Source organism: Neophocaena asiaeorientalis, unplaced genomic scaffold, assembly GCF_003031525.2.
Source record: "Neophocaena asiaeorientalis asiaeorientalis breed wild unplaced genomic scaffold, Neophocaena_asiaeorientalis_V1.1 scaffold150, whole genome shotgun sequence".
In the NCBI taxonomy this organism is placed as follows: Eukaryota; Metazoa; Chordata; class Mammalia; order Artiodactyla; family Phocoenidae; genus Neophocaena; species Neophocaena asiaeorientalis.
The window spans coordinates 6465526-6481359 of NW_020176571.1; the positions used below are offsets into that span (position 1 = coordinate 6465526).

Here is a 15834-nt window from a genome sequence, read left to right on the forward strand (position 1 = left end):
ACAAAAATCAGTTGCACTTCTATACACCGACAACAAACTGCCATAAGGAGAAATTAAGAAAACAAATCTATTTACAATTGCACCAAAAGAATAAAATATCTAGGAATAAATTTAGATGAAAGACCTGTACATTGAAAACTCTAAGATATTGATGAAAGATATTGAAGAAGACACAAATAAATGGAAAGATATTCGGTGCTCATGGATTGGAAGATCTAATATTATTAACATGTCAATACTACCCAAAGCAGTTGCAGATTCACTGCAATCCTTATGAAAACTCCAATGGAAATTTTCACAGATACAGAACAAACAATCCTAAAATTTGCACAGAACCACAAAAGACCCTGAATAACCAAAGCAATCTTGAGGAAGAATAACAAAGCTGGAGGTGTCATGCTTCCTGATTTCAAACTATATTACAGAGTCATACTAATAAAAACAGTATGGTATTGATATAAAAATGGACACAGAGATCAATGGAACAGAATAGACAGCCCAGAAATAAACCTAAATTTGTATGGTCAATTAGTTTTTGACAAAGGAGCCAAGAATATACAATGGGGAAAGGACAGTCTTTTCAATTAGTGGTGTTGAGAAAACTGGACAGCTACATGCAAAAGAATGAAACTGGACTACTATCTTACACTATTCACAAATATTAACTAAAAATAGATAAAAGACTTGATCATAAGTTCTGAAGCCATAAAAATCCTAGAAGAAAAAATAGAAAAAAAAAAAGGCCTTGACATCAGTCTTCATGATGATTTTTTGGATTTGATGCCAAAAGCAAAGGCAACAAGAGCAAAAATAAGCAGGTAGGGCTACATAAAACTAAAAAGCCTCTGCACAGTAAAGGAAACCATCAACAAAATGAAAAGTCAGCCTATGGAATTGGAGAAAATATTTGCAAACTATATTTCTGATAAGGGTTAACATCCAAAATACATAAAGATTTATCCTGTATGGGACTCTCTGTGCTTCCTGGACTTGATTAACTATTTACTTTCACATATTAGGGAAGTTTTCAACTATAATCTCTTCAAATATTTTCTCAGTCCCTTTCTTTTTCTCTTCTTCTTCTGGGACCCCTATAATTCGAATGTTGGTGCAGGTGGACTAATGTCCTGAAGTTGGCTCTCGCACATCAGAGGCACAGCACTGACGCCTGGCTGCAGCGCCAAGAGCCTTTCGTCCACACCGCTCAGAATAAAAGGGAGAAAAAGTAGAAAGAAAGAAAGAAAGAGTATAAAATAAAATAAAGTAAGAAAAAATAGAATAAAGTTATTATAAAAAATAATTATTAAGAAAAAAGTTTTTTTAAAAGAAAAACAACAAACAAAAACGGACAGACAGAACCCTAGGACAAATGGTGAAAGCAAAACTATACAGAGAAAATCTCACACAGAAGCATACACATACACACAAAAAGAGGAAAAGGGGAAAAAATAATATATCTTGCTCTCAAAGCCCACCTCCTCAATTTGGAATGATTCGTTGTCTCTAACCTGGGTAAGTTTTCCCTGGATCCCAGGACCCTGGCAGTGGCGGGCTGCACAGGCTCCCCGGACGTGGGGTGTGGATAGTAACTTGTGCTCGCACACAGGCTTCTAGGTGGCGGCAGCAGCCCTAGCGTCTCATGCCCGTCTCTGGGGTCTGCGTTTTTAGCCGCGGCTCGCGGCTGTCTCTGGAGCTCCTTTAAGCGGCGCCCTGAATCCCCTCTCCTCGCGCACCAGGAAACAAAGAGGCAAGAAAATGTCTCTTGCCTCTTCGGCAGCTCCAGACTTTTCCCCGGACTCCCTCCCGGCCAGCCGTGGCGCACTAGCCCCCTTCAGGCTGTGTTCACGCCGCCAACCCCAGTCCTCTCCCAGCGCTCCAACCGAAGCCCGAGCCTCAGCTCCCAGCCCCCGCGGGGGAGCAGACAAGCCTCTCGGGCTGGCGAGTGCCGGTCGGCCCTGATTCTCTGTGCGGGAATCTCTCCGCTTTCCCCCCTGCACCCCCGTTGCTGTGCTCTCCTCCGCGGTCCCGAAGCTCCCCGACTCCGTTACCCGCAGTCTCCGCCGGCGAAGGGGCTTCTAGTGTGTGGAAACTTTTCCTCCTTCACAGCTCCCTCCCGCTGGTGCAGGTCCCGTCCCTATTCTTTTGTCTCTGTTTATTCTTTTTTCTTTTGCCCTACCCAGGTACGTGGGGAGTTTCTTGCCTTTTGGGAGGGCTGAGGTCTTCTGCCAGCGTTCAGTAGGTGTTCTATAGGAGCTGTTCCACGTGTAGATGTATTTCTGATGTATCTGTGGGGAAGAAGGTGATCTCCGCGTCTTACTCTTCCGCCATCTTCCTCAACTACCCCCTAAATTTAAAAAAGAGAAGCAGCAGAAAATAGAGGGGGGAAATCCCCAGCTCATTTAAAAAGCCTAGTACTTTATTAATTTTACTTTTTTATGGAGTTATAAACTTGCATAGAGTAAATTTCACAAATGTTAAGTGTACAACTAAAGAACTGATGCCTAACTATGTACCCATATATGTATTTGCTAGATAGAGAATATTTTCTACGCCGGAGAAGGCACTCTCATGCCTGCTTTCCCTGCCTACCACTATATGTACCGACCTTTTATTACCATAGATTAGTTCTTCGTGTGGTTGAGCAGTTTGAACAGTGAGAATTTCTTTTGGCCTGGCTTCTTTTACAAAATAGTATATCTGCGAAATTCAAAAAAGTTACTACATGTAGCAGTTTTTTTTTAAATTGTTATCTAGTATTCTAATGAAAGTCTCTATCACTATTTATTTGCATTTTGGACATTGAATTATTTCTAGTTTTTGGTTATTATAAGTAGAACTGGTGTCAGAGCTATATAATAGGAAAGAAAAAATGAGTTTATCTACCAAAACACATATAAAAGGATATTCATATCAGCCACTATTACCCAAAATTGATGAAAGTTTTTCTTACGAATATACTCAGGAATATACTCTTTGGAATATTCTGGATTATAGGGTATAATATGTGTATATTTTGTAGATTTCAACAAATGATTTTTTTAAAGTGGCTTACCAATTTCTCCAGCTACTGGCATGCTATTGTTGGGTCATTTATGTTCATTCTATTGGAAATTGTTCTCTTACAAGTGTCCAACTAATTTTTGACAAGGGTGCCATGAACACTCAATTAGGAAGCAATTGTCTCTTCGATAAATGCTGTTGGTAAAACTTGATATTCACAAGCAAATGAATAAAACAGGACCCCTATATTATATCCTTATACTAAAATTAACTACAGATGGATTAAAGGCTTACATATAAGACCTGAAACTGTAAAAATCCTTGAGGAAAACATAGTGAAAATGCTCATAGACTCTGGTCTTGAGACCAATTTTTGGATGTGGCACTAAATGCACAAGCAACAAAAAGCAAAAATAAGTGAACTCTATAACACTAAAACGTTTCTGCACAACAGTCTACAAAATGAAAAGGCAACCTATGGAGTGGGAGAAAATATTTGCAAATCATCTATCTGATAAGGGGTTAGAATCTAAATTATACTAAAAACTTGTACAATTTAATAGCCAAAAAAAAATCAAATTAAAAAATGGGCAAAGGAGTTGAATTGTCATTTTTCCAAAGAAGACATACAACTGGCCAAGAGGTATTGGGTTGGCCAAAACATTCGTCTGGGTTTTTCCATAAGACGTTACAAAAACCCAAATGAACTTTTTGGCCAACCCAATACATGAAGAGATACTATCACTAATCATCAGGGAGAGTCAAATCAAAACCACAATGAGACATCACCTCACAGCTGTTAGAGTGACTGTCATCAAAAAGACAAGAGGCAACAAGCTCTAGTGAGGCTGAGAAGAAAAGGGAGCCCTTGTGCACTGTTGGTCGGAATGCACATTGGTGCAGCCATTATGGAAAGAGTGTGGAGGTTCCTCAAAAAATTAAAAATAGAACCACCATACGATTCAGCAGTCCAGCTTCTGGGTGTATATCCAAAGGAAATGAAATCAGTATCTCAAAGAGGTGTCTTCACTCCTGTGTTCATTGCAGCATTATTCACAATGGCCAAGATACGGAAACTACAATTAAAGTGTTCATCAACAGGTGAATGGATAAAGAAAATGTGATGTACATGTATATAATGGAATATAATTCAGTCATAAGAAAGACAGAAATCCCGCCATTTGTGACAACGTGAAAGGACCTTGAGGGCATTTTGGTAATTGAAATCAGCCAGACAGAGAAAGACAACTACTTTATGATATCTCTTATTTGCGGAATCTAAAAAAAGTTAAACTCTTAAAAATAGAGTTAATGATGGTTCCCAGGGGCTGGGGGGTGGAAGAATGGAGAAATGGTGGTGAAAGGGTACAAACCCCCAGCTATAAGATGAATAAGTTCCGGGAATTTAATGTCAACGTGGTGACTGTAGTTAACAGTACTATATTATGTACTTGAAAGTTGCCCTTACACACTAGATCTTAAATGTTCTCAACACAAGAAGAAAGAAAAGGTAACTGTGAGGTGGTGGAAGCCTTTACTAAACTTATTGTAATCATTTCAAAATATGTACATGTATCAAAGCATTATGTTGTATACCTTAAATTTACACAATGCTATATGTTAGTTATATCTCAACAAATCTGGAAAAAATTCTAAAGAAAATAAAATGTAAAGAGATTCTATTTTTTTAAAACCTATTTATTTATTTATTAATTATTATTATTTTTCTGTGGTACGCGGGCCTCTCACTGTTGTGGCCTCTCCCGTTGCGGAGCACAGGCTCCGGACACGCAGGCTCAGCAGCCATGGCTCACGGGCCCAGCCGCTCCGCGGCATGTGGGATCCTCCTGGACCAGGGCACGAACCCGTGTCCCCTGCATCGGCAGGTGGACTCTCAACCACTGCGCCACCAGGGAAGCCCCATATCTTTTATTATTTTTTAACATCTTTATTGGAGTATAATTGCTTTACGATGGTGTGTTAGTTTCTGCTTTATAACAAAGTGAATCAGCTATACATATACATATATCCCTATATCTCTTCCCTCGTGTGTCTCCCTCCCTCCCACCCTCCCTATCCCATCCTTCTAGGTGGTCAGAAAGCACCGAGCTGATCTCCCTGTGCTCTGTGGCTGCATCCCACTAGCTATTGATTTTACATTTGGTAGTGCATATATGTCCTATACCATTTCCTATACTACTTTAACTTCTTTGTTCCTGTATTTGTTCTTATTTGTTCTTTGTTCTCCTTAATTACTTATATTTATATTTTGAATCATTAAATGAAACTCCAGATTTAAAATCCCCGGTTTGTTAAAAGAATAAAGGCAAATGCTATATTGCTTTTTTAAAGCCTCCTTACTTAGGATTATTTAAATTGCATTTTTCCTGATTTTTTCCTACACAAGGGGTTATAAACAGACTTTATATGAAAAAGAATAGAAAATTGAACAGAGTTTTCATAAGGAGGAAAGAGCTTTATTAGGAGGAGAAAGATGTGCTGGAGCCAATGAGTGTTGTTTTAACCCAAAAACGTGAACCTTTCTGTGTGAAGATGTCAACACAAAACAAAACAACACAATCATGTAGATTTTATTACAGTGTAGTTATTAGCAAAAATAAGAGTAAAATAGTCTGGACACTTTTTCTTTGTTTCAGCTTTTAAACATTAGTTCTTACCGTGATAAGTTAAAAAAAAAAACTTAGAGAATTTTAATATCTGAGACTCAGCCAAAAATAAAGCCAATAAAGGCACATAGGCATCTTCATTTCCTGTTTACATCCCTTAGAGTCAGGAAGTCATTCTGATTCTGGACAGATAATTTCCTTTCAGTTGCATTTGCTTAAAGGTTATTTTTCTTCTCTAATGTTCCATAAAGTATTCCCCGATGGTCCAGTCCATAATGACCCTTGCTTTTTCCACCTGGGATTTTATTTCCTCAGTTGGATGAGAAGCAGTATTTAGACGTCATATTTCTTATCCAGTCCTGCACTGGGCACATTTTTTGTTCTTAGGCAGTGTCCTGGTATCAGAGATTTCTCTTTGCTGTTCTGTTGAGAAATAGGGGGTTTGTGGACCTTAAGAGGAAACACACACTCATGCAGATGGAGATGAGGCATGGAGGCTCCTAGACATGGTACATAAGAAGTCTTGGGAGCTGGCAAAGACTATGGAACCACACTAGCATCTTGTCAGTGGGTCTGCCCTGGTCAGTCACCTTAGAGAAGGTTGAGTTCAGACAAGGAATTGAGATCATTGTGTGGACGGGGGAGTGGTGGTGGGACAGAGTGTTCCCTGTGGCAGGGAAAATCTGTCCTTTTTTTGGTTTTTCAATTTAGACATTGTCCTGCTGAGTAAGGCTGGCTCGAGGGCTGTGAAGTCTAGGGAAATCGTTTCTTCATTTTGTGAATGGATGTGGTTCCAGTGCAGTGAGAGGGACATTCTGAATATGTGTAGTAGAATCTACCCTCAGAGGCCCTGGGGCTGGAGCTCACAGTACGTTTTGGGCCTTCACAGAGAGCCCTAAATCAGGAAGCTTTAGGGAAAGAGACAGGCTCTCCTGGGAGTGCAGAGACGGGAGACCCAGGCTCCTCTAACTCTTAGGTCTACTGTTGCCATCCCAGCAGCCCCTACTGCCCAGCTAAGGAGAGGAAAGTGAGTCCTCTACTTAGGGGTGGCCTTGAGGCTAGGGAGGCACAGGGTGAAAGCAGCATGGGGGGTCAGTGCTGAGGTATCCAAGTATGGGCCCCAGCAGTGGAAGTAACCACTGAGCGGCCAGCTAGCAGGCCTGCCAACCTCTCACTACCAGCCCTAGGAGAGCCCTGACCCCAGACCCAGGAGAGAGAGAAGCAGTTCTCCTTGAAAGAATGAAAAAATGCAAACTAGCAACAGAAGGGCTGGGTGACAAATGAGCTGGGCATGGGTGAGGGAGAGAATGAGGAGTTGAGATCCGTGCTAGGCTGGAACACAGGCCCGGGCAGGCAGCAAGGCAGGCAGCACTGTGGGCACCGGAAAGGGCCTGGAGCTGGGACTCAGCAGGCCAGCTTTCAGTGCCACACCAGCTGCTCGCAAGCTGTTTGACCTTGGCCAAGCTAATCTGATTGTCTAATATTTTTGGTTCAGTGGAGCTGTGGTGGAAGTGAAGCTCCCTGAGATTACTTGTTTCTATCTAGCAGTTATAGGATGAGGCTTGGCCAATCCCCATCCAGACCTGCATGAGTCCTATTGTACCTGAAGCTGTGACTTCATCAGCCTTATTACCTAGGAGGTGAGAGAGCTGGGCAGAGAATTCTGCGTCCTCAGACCTCGATGGCAGAAGTTGTACCAGGGGCCAGTTTATTCCCAAATGGTGTTCCTTGGCTCTATGCCTTGTTTGCTATGCTCTTTGTATTTTTTCTCTTTGTCATGTTTTCTTCCTTTTTACTTGAGACAGACCAACATGTAAAGAAATGTAAGTGCCATGGTGGGCTTTAGGACACAGGCCAACTATAATGAGGGAATGTGTGTATGGAGCGAGGAGAAGGTGTTATTATTATATGTTATATTTTATATAATATATAACATGTTATATATATGTTATATATAACATGTTATATATGTGTAATATATGATATATGTTATATATAATATGTTATAATGCAGGGAACACGAGGAAAAATGTCTACTCTTCTCTGATCCCCAAGGTCTCAATGACCCAGGGCTAAAGGTCTTAGAATTATAATCTTATATGTGATAGAAGTACTTGGGTAACACAGGTGAGGACTGGGCTAAGAAGTCCGTTCCTGGTGTACCTGTGGAGTATGAGGAAGTATCAGGGGCCCTGCCTGAGCCTACATAACGCCCAGGCTTAAGGATCTAAGGAACCCTGTGGAACCTGGGGATATATGGAGTTTCCAGATGCTCTCTGACCCAGTGTGCTTTGTCATAGTGTGGCTCAGATGCAGGTATTCTCTGCGTAATGCTGTCCATAAGGATAAAGAAAACAATGGCGTAAAGATGGATCATCTGGGAAGACCAGGTGTGTATTCTTTGCCCTTCACCTTTGGGTTCATATGGCCATAAGCGGACAGCTCTGTAGTTACTCCCGCAGTTTACGTGCTAGATATCCGAGAATCCCAAACTCAAGTCTGGGCTCAGTGAGACATCCCCCTCATGTTCTGTGTAGCCCAAGACTTCTGAGTCTTCTCTCTAGGGAGAACACTTTTCAAGCAGATGTCTGCTTCTGAGCTCTCATTAACTCCTCATTACCTTCATAATAAACATAGGTTTATGATTTAGGGACTCCTGTATGTGGAAAGGTTTCTCTTTCTCATCTATCTATACTTGTGATGTTCCTCTTCTTATCAAGGTTCTCTCTCTCGAGTGACTCAGTGATTAAGCTACCTTTTTTTTTTTTCTTGCTAGACAGTGAAAAAAGTGCCTCTTCTCCAGGCACTTGTTATAAAGTTGTCATTGTGATAGGGATAAGTGACGGGATAGATCATCATACAAACACCCTGGGGAGGCTGAAAGTCCATTTTTCTAGGGGACATTCTGACCACCTGTTGGTCCTAATTCCTGCAGATTGTGTATGTCAGGTGACTTGCCTTTCCAGGTAAGGGCAGTTCCTTTCTTCTTCGTGCTGTTCTATGGCTCCCTTGTGACATCACTGGGAGAGGACTCCTTCGGTTCTCTGAATCAACCCTATCACTCCTTCAATATGAACGTCAGATGTCCTACAGATAGTCTGACCAGGTTTCCCTCTCACAAAATTAAAATGCCTGGTCTGTAAAAGGTTATTTTTAAAAAATATTTATCATTTATTATTTTAAAACCCTTTCTGTAAAAGGGTTTCTCTGAGGTAAAATAAAGTAGAACATGGTTTTAATTGTAAGCAACCAGAGCGTCTAACCCAACACTGCCATTATATAAATGAGAATATATACTTTATTGTTGTAGTTGGAAAAGTTTAAGTCAATTGCCCCAAACTTCACATGAAGTCACTGTAACTCACAATCAGTCATCTGTATAAATGTCTCCATTTCCCTATTTCACGTTGCACTTCACTTCTGCCACTGTCCTTGAGACCCTTGTCTGCCTTAGAGTCCGAAGTCAGAACACAATTCCCCAAGTGATGATTTCAAAGAAGTCAAATTAGTGGCTTTGTCTGAAACTGTTCCTTTTCCAGCAATGAGTGAAGTGGGTATCTCCTTCGTGGAGGGGTACGGGTTTGTCACCTAGGCCTCTCTAAGTGACCAAGGAGAGTACAGCTATCCTTTCTGAGAGTAGAAAATCTGAGTGGGTTCCTATCTCTCTCATACATCGACTTTGCCCTTTTCAAGGCATTTCTGTGTCCTCACAGAGGCTGGCTAGATCTCGGTTTCTGTGGTTACGCCCCCCTTCCACCCCTGTTCTCAGTCACTGATGCGGTGTTTCTATGACCATATTTCTCAAACTTGAATATTCGTTCCATGCACGGTCAAACGATTTTTGCACTAATTCTGCATGTGAACCAAAGTATAGAGTGTCTGGTGAAATGCCAGAATATGAATATTTTGTGACATTTCTTACATTACGAGGGCCATTGCCCCTAATATACTAGATTGACCTTCCTTACAGATATATAGTTTCTTGGGTTAGATGGGGGAGAACATTAATCCAGATTTCTTTAGAAACTCATAGGACCTTAGAGATAGAAGCACGAGAGCTTCAGCTGTAATATTTTTTAATTAACAGATTAGAAAGCTGTTGTTTTCTTTTTTCTGTGTAAGGTGAAAAGTTGTAAGCCTTCTGGTGAAGACTGACTTTTTTTATAGCTCATGTAGCAACTCCCTGATATAACAAGCATTATAAAGTTTGGGATTATCTGCATAGATATTTCAGAAGTCAGGACAAGTCACAAAGAAAAGGTTGGTCTGTCACTGAGGACTGACTGTTTTGGAGCTGTGATTTCCTCCTTCCCATTTCTTGTATATTCACCTTGAGAAATAGTAATCTCTTGTTACAAGTTTTCCCCAGACTATGGGCCAAGAGGCATAAAGTCCCGTCGTGACAGGATGGTTCTGAGTGTCTGATGACGTACAGAAATTTTTACGGTCTGCATCTCTCCCATTATTCCTGCTCTCTAAAATGAGTGTTATCATTCTTCTGGGTCACAGGTAGAATCAAACACTTTTCTTCTTGTTTCAGGCTGTCCCCTGGAGTCACCAAGGACAGAAGTTCTTGGAGGGCAGGAAGATGAGATGAGAGAAGATCCCCCACTATTCGTGAGGGTAGCAAGAGAGCCCAGGGATTCTGAGGCTGAGATCTGTGCCCCTGGGCCATCAGTTTAAGAGTGGCTAAGCCTGCAAGGAGTCCTGTGACATCTTATCTCAGATGGGGGAGGTCTTTTGAGACCCTCATTATCTGTGTTTATACTGGAAAAAAAGATATTAAATATTTTGAGACTCTCAGAAAAGTTCTGTGCTACCAGGAATTTTTTGTTGAACTGATAGCTTCTTACACTCAACTGTTTTTACTCAACTTAAATCTCAAGAGAATTTCCTATTTCCAGGTGAAATCCTAGGTGAGTGACTTACATTATCTTATTCTCCTAAAGCAACATATATAGTCATTCTTGCAGGGGAAGAAAAACTCATGGTCCTTATAAGACTAAGTGGTCACTTAATCCAGGACCATAGCTGAGACTTTTCTCTCTCCATCTAAGATGGTCGTGTAGCAAACTCATCTGAACATTCTGAAATGTTCTGTCCACATTGCACTGTTTTCTTATATCAGCGCCATGCTTCTCTCCCATCTTGGAATGGAGCATGGTTTCACAGAGACAGTTGCCCAGAGAAGGAATTTCTATAGATTTTCTTTTTCTACCCAAAGCTTCATGGCCCCCAAACATTTCTTCTTTATTATCAAGTGAAACTAATTTTTGTCGCTCCTCTCCCACATCAGCTTTTCTTTCCATGTAAGTTCCTAGACATAATTCTCCCTCAGCTTTACCTGTCACGTTTACCTGTTTACCTCTGTCCACCTCTCTTGACCAAGTGCAGTACGTTCACCCAGATGGGTCTTTAAGGCATCTACTTGGAATCTCTAGTTGGAGAAGCATATAAGGAACTGGAGGAGGGTGGGGAGAGAGGGAGGCGGAAAGAGAAAGGGAGAGAGAGACACGGAGGAAGCGAAGGGGGCGGGGGAAGGGTGGACAGGAGAAGAAAGGGGAGGAGGGGGAGGGAGACAGAGAAAGAAGGAGTTGGGGGAAGGGAAGGAGGGGAAGATAGAGGAGAGGAGGGGAGAAGAGGAGAGAGATACCTGGACTGGAGACATGAAATAGATTGTTCTGAGGTGAGACAAACTGTCAGTAGAAATATTAAAGAAAAATCCGGCGCAACCTTTCAGAACTGTTAGGTGAGGAATTTCCACATTGAGTGGGAAGTTAAAATAGTCTGGGAAAGTCCCTTCATTGTCTAATAATTATAATAATTTGTGATAAAGAGCTGTTGAAATCACAATTCATTTTGGTGTTTGTAAAACTGTGTGGATGTCTATTAAGGTGATATTCAAAATGTCTGTGGGATGTTGGTCTTTTGTGTCTGCACCTGTTTCTTTGGGGGTGTGTGTCACTTTCTATGTTTGTATGTTCTTTTTCTCTTCATAGGTGCTCCTGCGGTTTCTGGAGGCACATTTCTTCTTTTTTATTTTCCATTTTATTTTTATTCTTTTTTTAATATGTTATTTATTAAATTTTATTGATTTTTCTTAATAGCTTGATTGTATCAAAAGTTTTAGTTTTTGTTTTCTTCATCTCTAGGCTTGTGCATTTCTTTTGTAGTTTTGTTTCTTAAGTTTCTGATTATTTCTTATTGAGTATAATTTCTTTTTTTTTTTTTCCCCAACACCCCCTTGAGTATAATTCCTTTTACTCTGTCTCTCTCTCTCTGTCTGTCTGTCTCTCATTGGTCTACCTGCCCAACAAATTCCTTGTGAATGTCGTTTTATTCTTCATCTTTCACTACTCTGGGGTGAGAGGATACAACTCTAAAGCCTGATTGTCCTGCTCCTGAAATGTAATTTTTCTAAGGGTTAAGTGAATTCAAGGAGACCTGGGGTTCTAAAATGAGGCATCAAACAAAAAGCCCTGTAGGTATTTAAAGCAGGAAGTGGTTTCCTACAGGAAGTCAAGTGCTTACAAAATCCTTATCAGAAAGTTTCAAATACCCCAGGAAACCACTTCTGAAGGATGCACCAACACCAAGGCTAGCAATTTTCAGGCAAGTGCAAAGGCCCCTGCAAAACTAAATCTCCCCTAAATAGGAGAACCTATCATTGGTGGAATTTACCTCAGCTTCTTCCTGCAAGTGATTGTGGGAAATTGTAAGTCTTCCAGCCCCCGCCATTTAGAGCATAAAAGGAGACAGAAACAGTGAGGAACTGATAATAGGAAATGCAGCTCTGTTGCCTATGTAGTGCAAAGGGGAGCGCTCTGTTTACCTTCAGCAGAAAACCTAGTGATCACACCACAGGACTCTTCTAGCTACTTCTGTTTCTTTTCTTCACGGGGATTCTTCAGGGTGCTGGGTCAGGAGGGTTAAACATTGGTCACGTACTATTCTAAGAGTTCATTCTTTTAGAAATTAATTCCAAGAATGGAAACCATCCTCTTAGCTTTCTAAAAGTATACTACCATCACAATAGTTTTTCATTCATTTCCTCCAAGTCTTGCTTACTTCAACTTACATATCTTCAGGTGTGAGGCACCAACATTCTAGCCTTGATTTCCTGCCCAGGAAACCATTGCTCTTCAGAGATGCTCCCTGGCAAGGAATATGCCTAATCTATTTATTTAAAAATATACATTGCTACCCAATCTCTGGGACCTAAACTGAAATTCAAGATAGCCTTGAATAGATAGTTTTCTTCATGGACTGTGGTTGGTTACTTCCCTTACATTTGTATAAAAAATTTCCAAAGTCAAAAGGAGTTGTTTCTTATGCTAAGGATGCTGCGGACTAAAACTTCCAGAAACCCCTCAATTGTCACTCCCTTGATAAAATAACGCTCAATATAGAAATTAAAAAATGGATGGTTCCATTGTACTATTAATGTCTTTCCCTGTGATCTTCATATATCATTTAAAATCGACAAACCTACATATTACTCCTTTAGCTACTTATATTAGTATTTTGAGTCATTAATCTTAAAGTTTCAAACATCATTTTTAAATGGAAAGGCAAATATTTATATACTTTAAAAATATCTCACTCGTGGTTATTAAAATGCTGTCGTCCCCTGATGTTCATACAAGGAGAAATAAACAGACTTTATATGAAAAAGGATAAAAATATTTGAACAGAGTTCTGCATAAGGAGGAAAGGGCTATTTTGGAGGAGGAAGATGTGCTGGAGTTAAGGGACCATTGAGGCTTTCATAGAAATGAAGCTATCTGATTTTACTAAATGTTTCCTTTATGATATATATAGGATCAGGCCTGGCTAATTCAACTGAGACATTGATTATTCCCATTGTTTCTGTGGCTTCATCATCCTGGTAACTCAGAAGGTGACAGAACTGGGGCAGAGAATTCCTTTATCCTTATTTGCATCTTCATGTGTGAGTCTGAATCAGGCACCAGTGTACCCTTAAATGTGGCCTTTTGGCTATATGTCCTATCTGCAATGACCATCCTTTTCAATGTATTTTTCTCATTTCCCCCCCTTTTCAGTGAGGTTAATGAACACATTATCTCAGTGTGGAGCCTAGAAAATATATATATGCAGATATGGAAGGGAGGGGTTCCATTAACATGTGAGGTACTGAGAAATACGCTCCTTACTACATGGTCTGGGGAAACAATTCCTCCTCTCTGGGCTTTAGAGACTTTTCAATGACCCTGGGCTAAGAGTTCTTAAAAATCTCACTTTCATGTATGATAGAAATGCCTGGGGGGCACAGGTCAGGACTGGGTTAGGAAGTCCATTCCTGGTATTCCTGTGAGAGCATGAGGAAGTATTTGGGGCCCTAACTGAGCTGAGGTTAATGCCTAGGTATAAGGATATGGGAAACCCTATAGAATCTGAGGATCTGTGAAAGAGTTTCCAGATATTTGTCTCTGACCCAGAGAACTTTATCTTAGTTGCTCAGATACAGATATTCTCTGTGCTGTATATAAGGATAAAGATGACAGTATTATAAAGATGGACCATCTGGGAAGGCCAGGTGAGTATTCTCTACCCTTCACCTTTGGGTTTCTCTGCCCATAAGCTGGCAGCTCTAGTCAGGTCCACAGTCCATGCACTAGATAGTCTGAGACATCATACACAAATGTGGTCCCAGTGGGACAGCCCCCTCGTGTTCTGCATGGGACCTCCCCTTCCTCTCAGCTAAGCCTCTAAGCTTTCTCTCTGGGGAGAACATATATCAAACTTATGTTTCATTCTGAGTGCTCATTAGTTCCTGTAGGTGGAAATGTTTCTCTTTTTTGTCTATTTCTGTGATGTTCCTCTTTCTATTAGAAGTTGCTTTCAACTGACTCAGGGATGAAATCCTCACATTACATGCTAAACAGTAAAAGGAAAGGTGACGCTGAGTCTTTTCCAGTCAGTCGTTAAAAACTTGATTTTGAAATAGGATTAAGGATAAAAGGACCCAAGCACGTGTAGAGGTGAGACAGAGCAATACACATTTAGCAGAAACTGTACTTCTGGTTTTGAACTTTGATCTCTTCCCAGGCTAGTGACATGCTGCTGGATACTCTCGTGATGCTGGGCAGTGGTGGCAGCGAGACACAGCTCCCAATCAGTCACACCATCACGAGGGCGAACAACCACTCTGTACCCAGACAACGATCCCATTTTTTGTTCTCAGTGCAGCATTCAATGAATTATGTGAGATATTCAACATTACAAAATAAGCTTTGTATTAGATGATTTTGCCCAACTGTAGGCTAATGTAAGCGTTCTGAGCCCATTTAAGGTAGGCTAGGCTAAGCTATCTTGTTTGGGAGGTTAAGAGTATTAAAAGCATTTCGATTTAGGATAGTTTCAATTTACCACGGGTTTATCAGGAGGTAACCCCATTGTAAGTCGAGGAAGATCTGTCTTTGAAATTGACGAGAGGTGCAAAAGAAAAGGGAAATGAGACAAATGTCATGTTTCTACATGATAGTTGCTTTGAAGCCCTAAGGGCTAGAAAAGGGTGCATGCAGTACTCAAATACTGAGAAAGGATTAGAAATCGAGTTGCATCTAACACTTGGATATTTAACAAGTCAATAAACTCTATAAACAGTCTTGAATTACTATATATCTTTCTTTAAATGTTAACCTTTCTTTATATTAATATGTTACATGGATAAGTGATTTTTAGTAAAATATAAACTTTTACTGTAAGAGGTATATTTATATAGAAAAGACATAATTTATGCATTCATTTCAGCTTTAGTTATGCTGCCCTAAGAAACGAGGAAGTGAGCCATTGAGTCTTTGTACCCTTAGCAGGCTTTGCTGTGCACTTTTTGTCAGTGATCAGAGTTACAGTGACAGAAAGAAATGAAAGAACCCAAGAGCGTTATGCGTTGTAGAGATAACCGTACGTTATTAATAAAACCTTCAAAAATCATTAACTTTCCCTTCATTAAAAAAGTATAGGAGGGCTTCCCTGGTGGCGCAGTGGTTGAGAGTCCGCCTGCCGATGCAGGGGATGAGGGTTCGCGCCCCGGTGTGGGAAGATCCCACATGCCGCGGAGCGGCTGGGCCCGTGAGCCATGGCTGCTGGGCCTGCGCGTCCGGAGCCTGTGCTCCCCAACGGGAGAGGCCACAGCAGTGAGAGGCCCGCGGACCGCAAAAAAAAAAAAAAAAAAAAAAAAAAG

At 40.8% G+C, this 15834-nt stretch overlaps 1 long non-coding RNA gene across 1 annotated transcript; it reads left to right on the top strand.

Annotated features, from left to right (window-relative positions):
* Positions 1-5097: 5097 nt before the first annotated feature.
* LOC112391786 (uncharacterized) lies at positions 5098-15584 on the top strand. Its single transcript, XR_003001565.1, has 3 exons — positions 5098-8017; positions 10168-10543; positions 14697-15584. It is a non-coding gene; the product is annotated as an uncharacterized LOC112391786 (long non-coding RNA).
* The last annotated feature ends 250 nt before the right edge of the window (positions 15585-15834 follow it).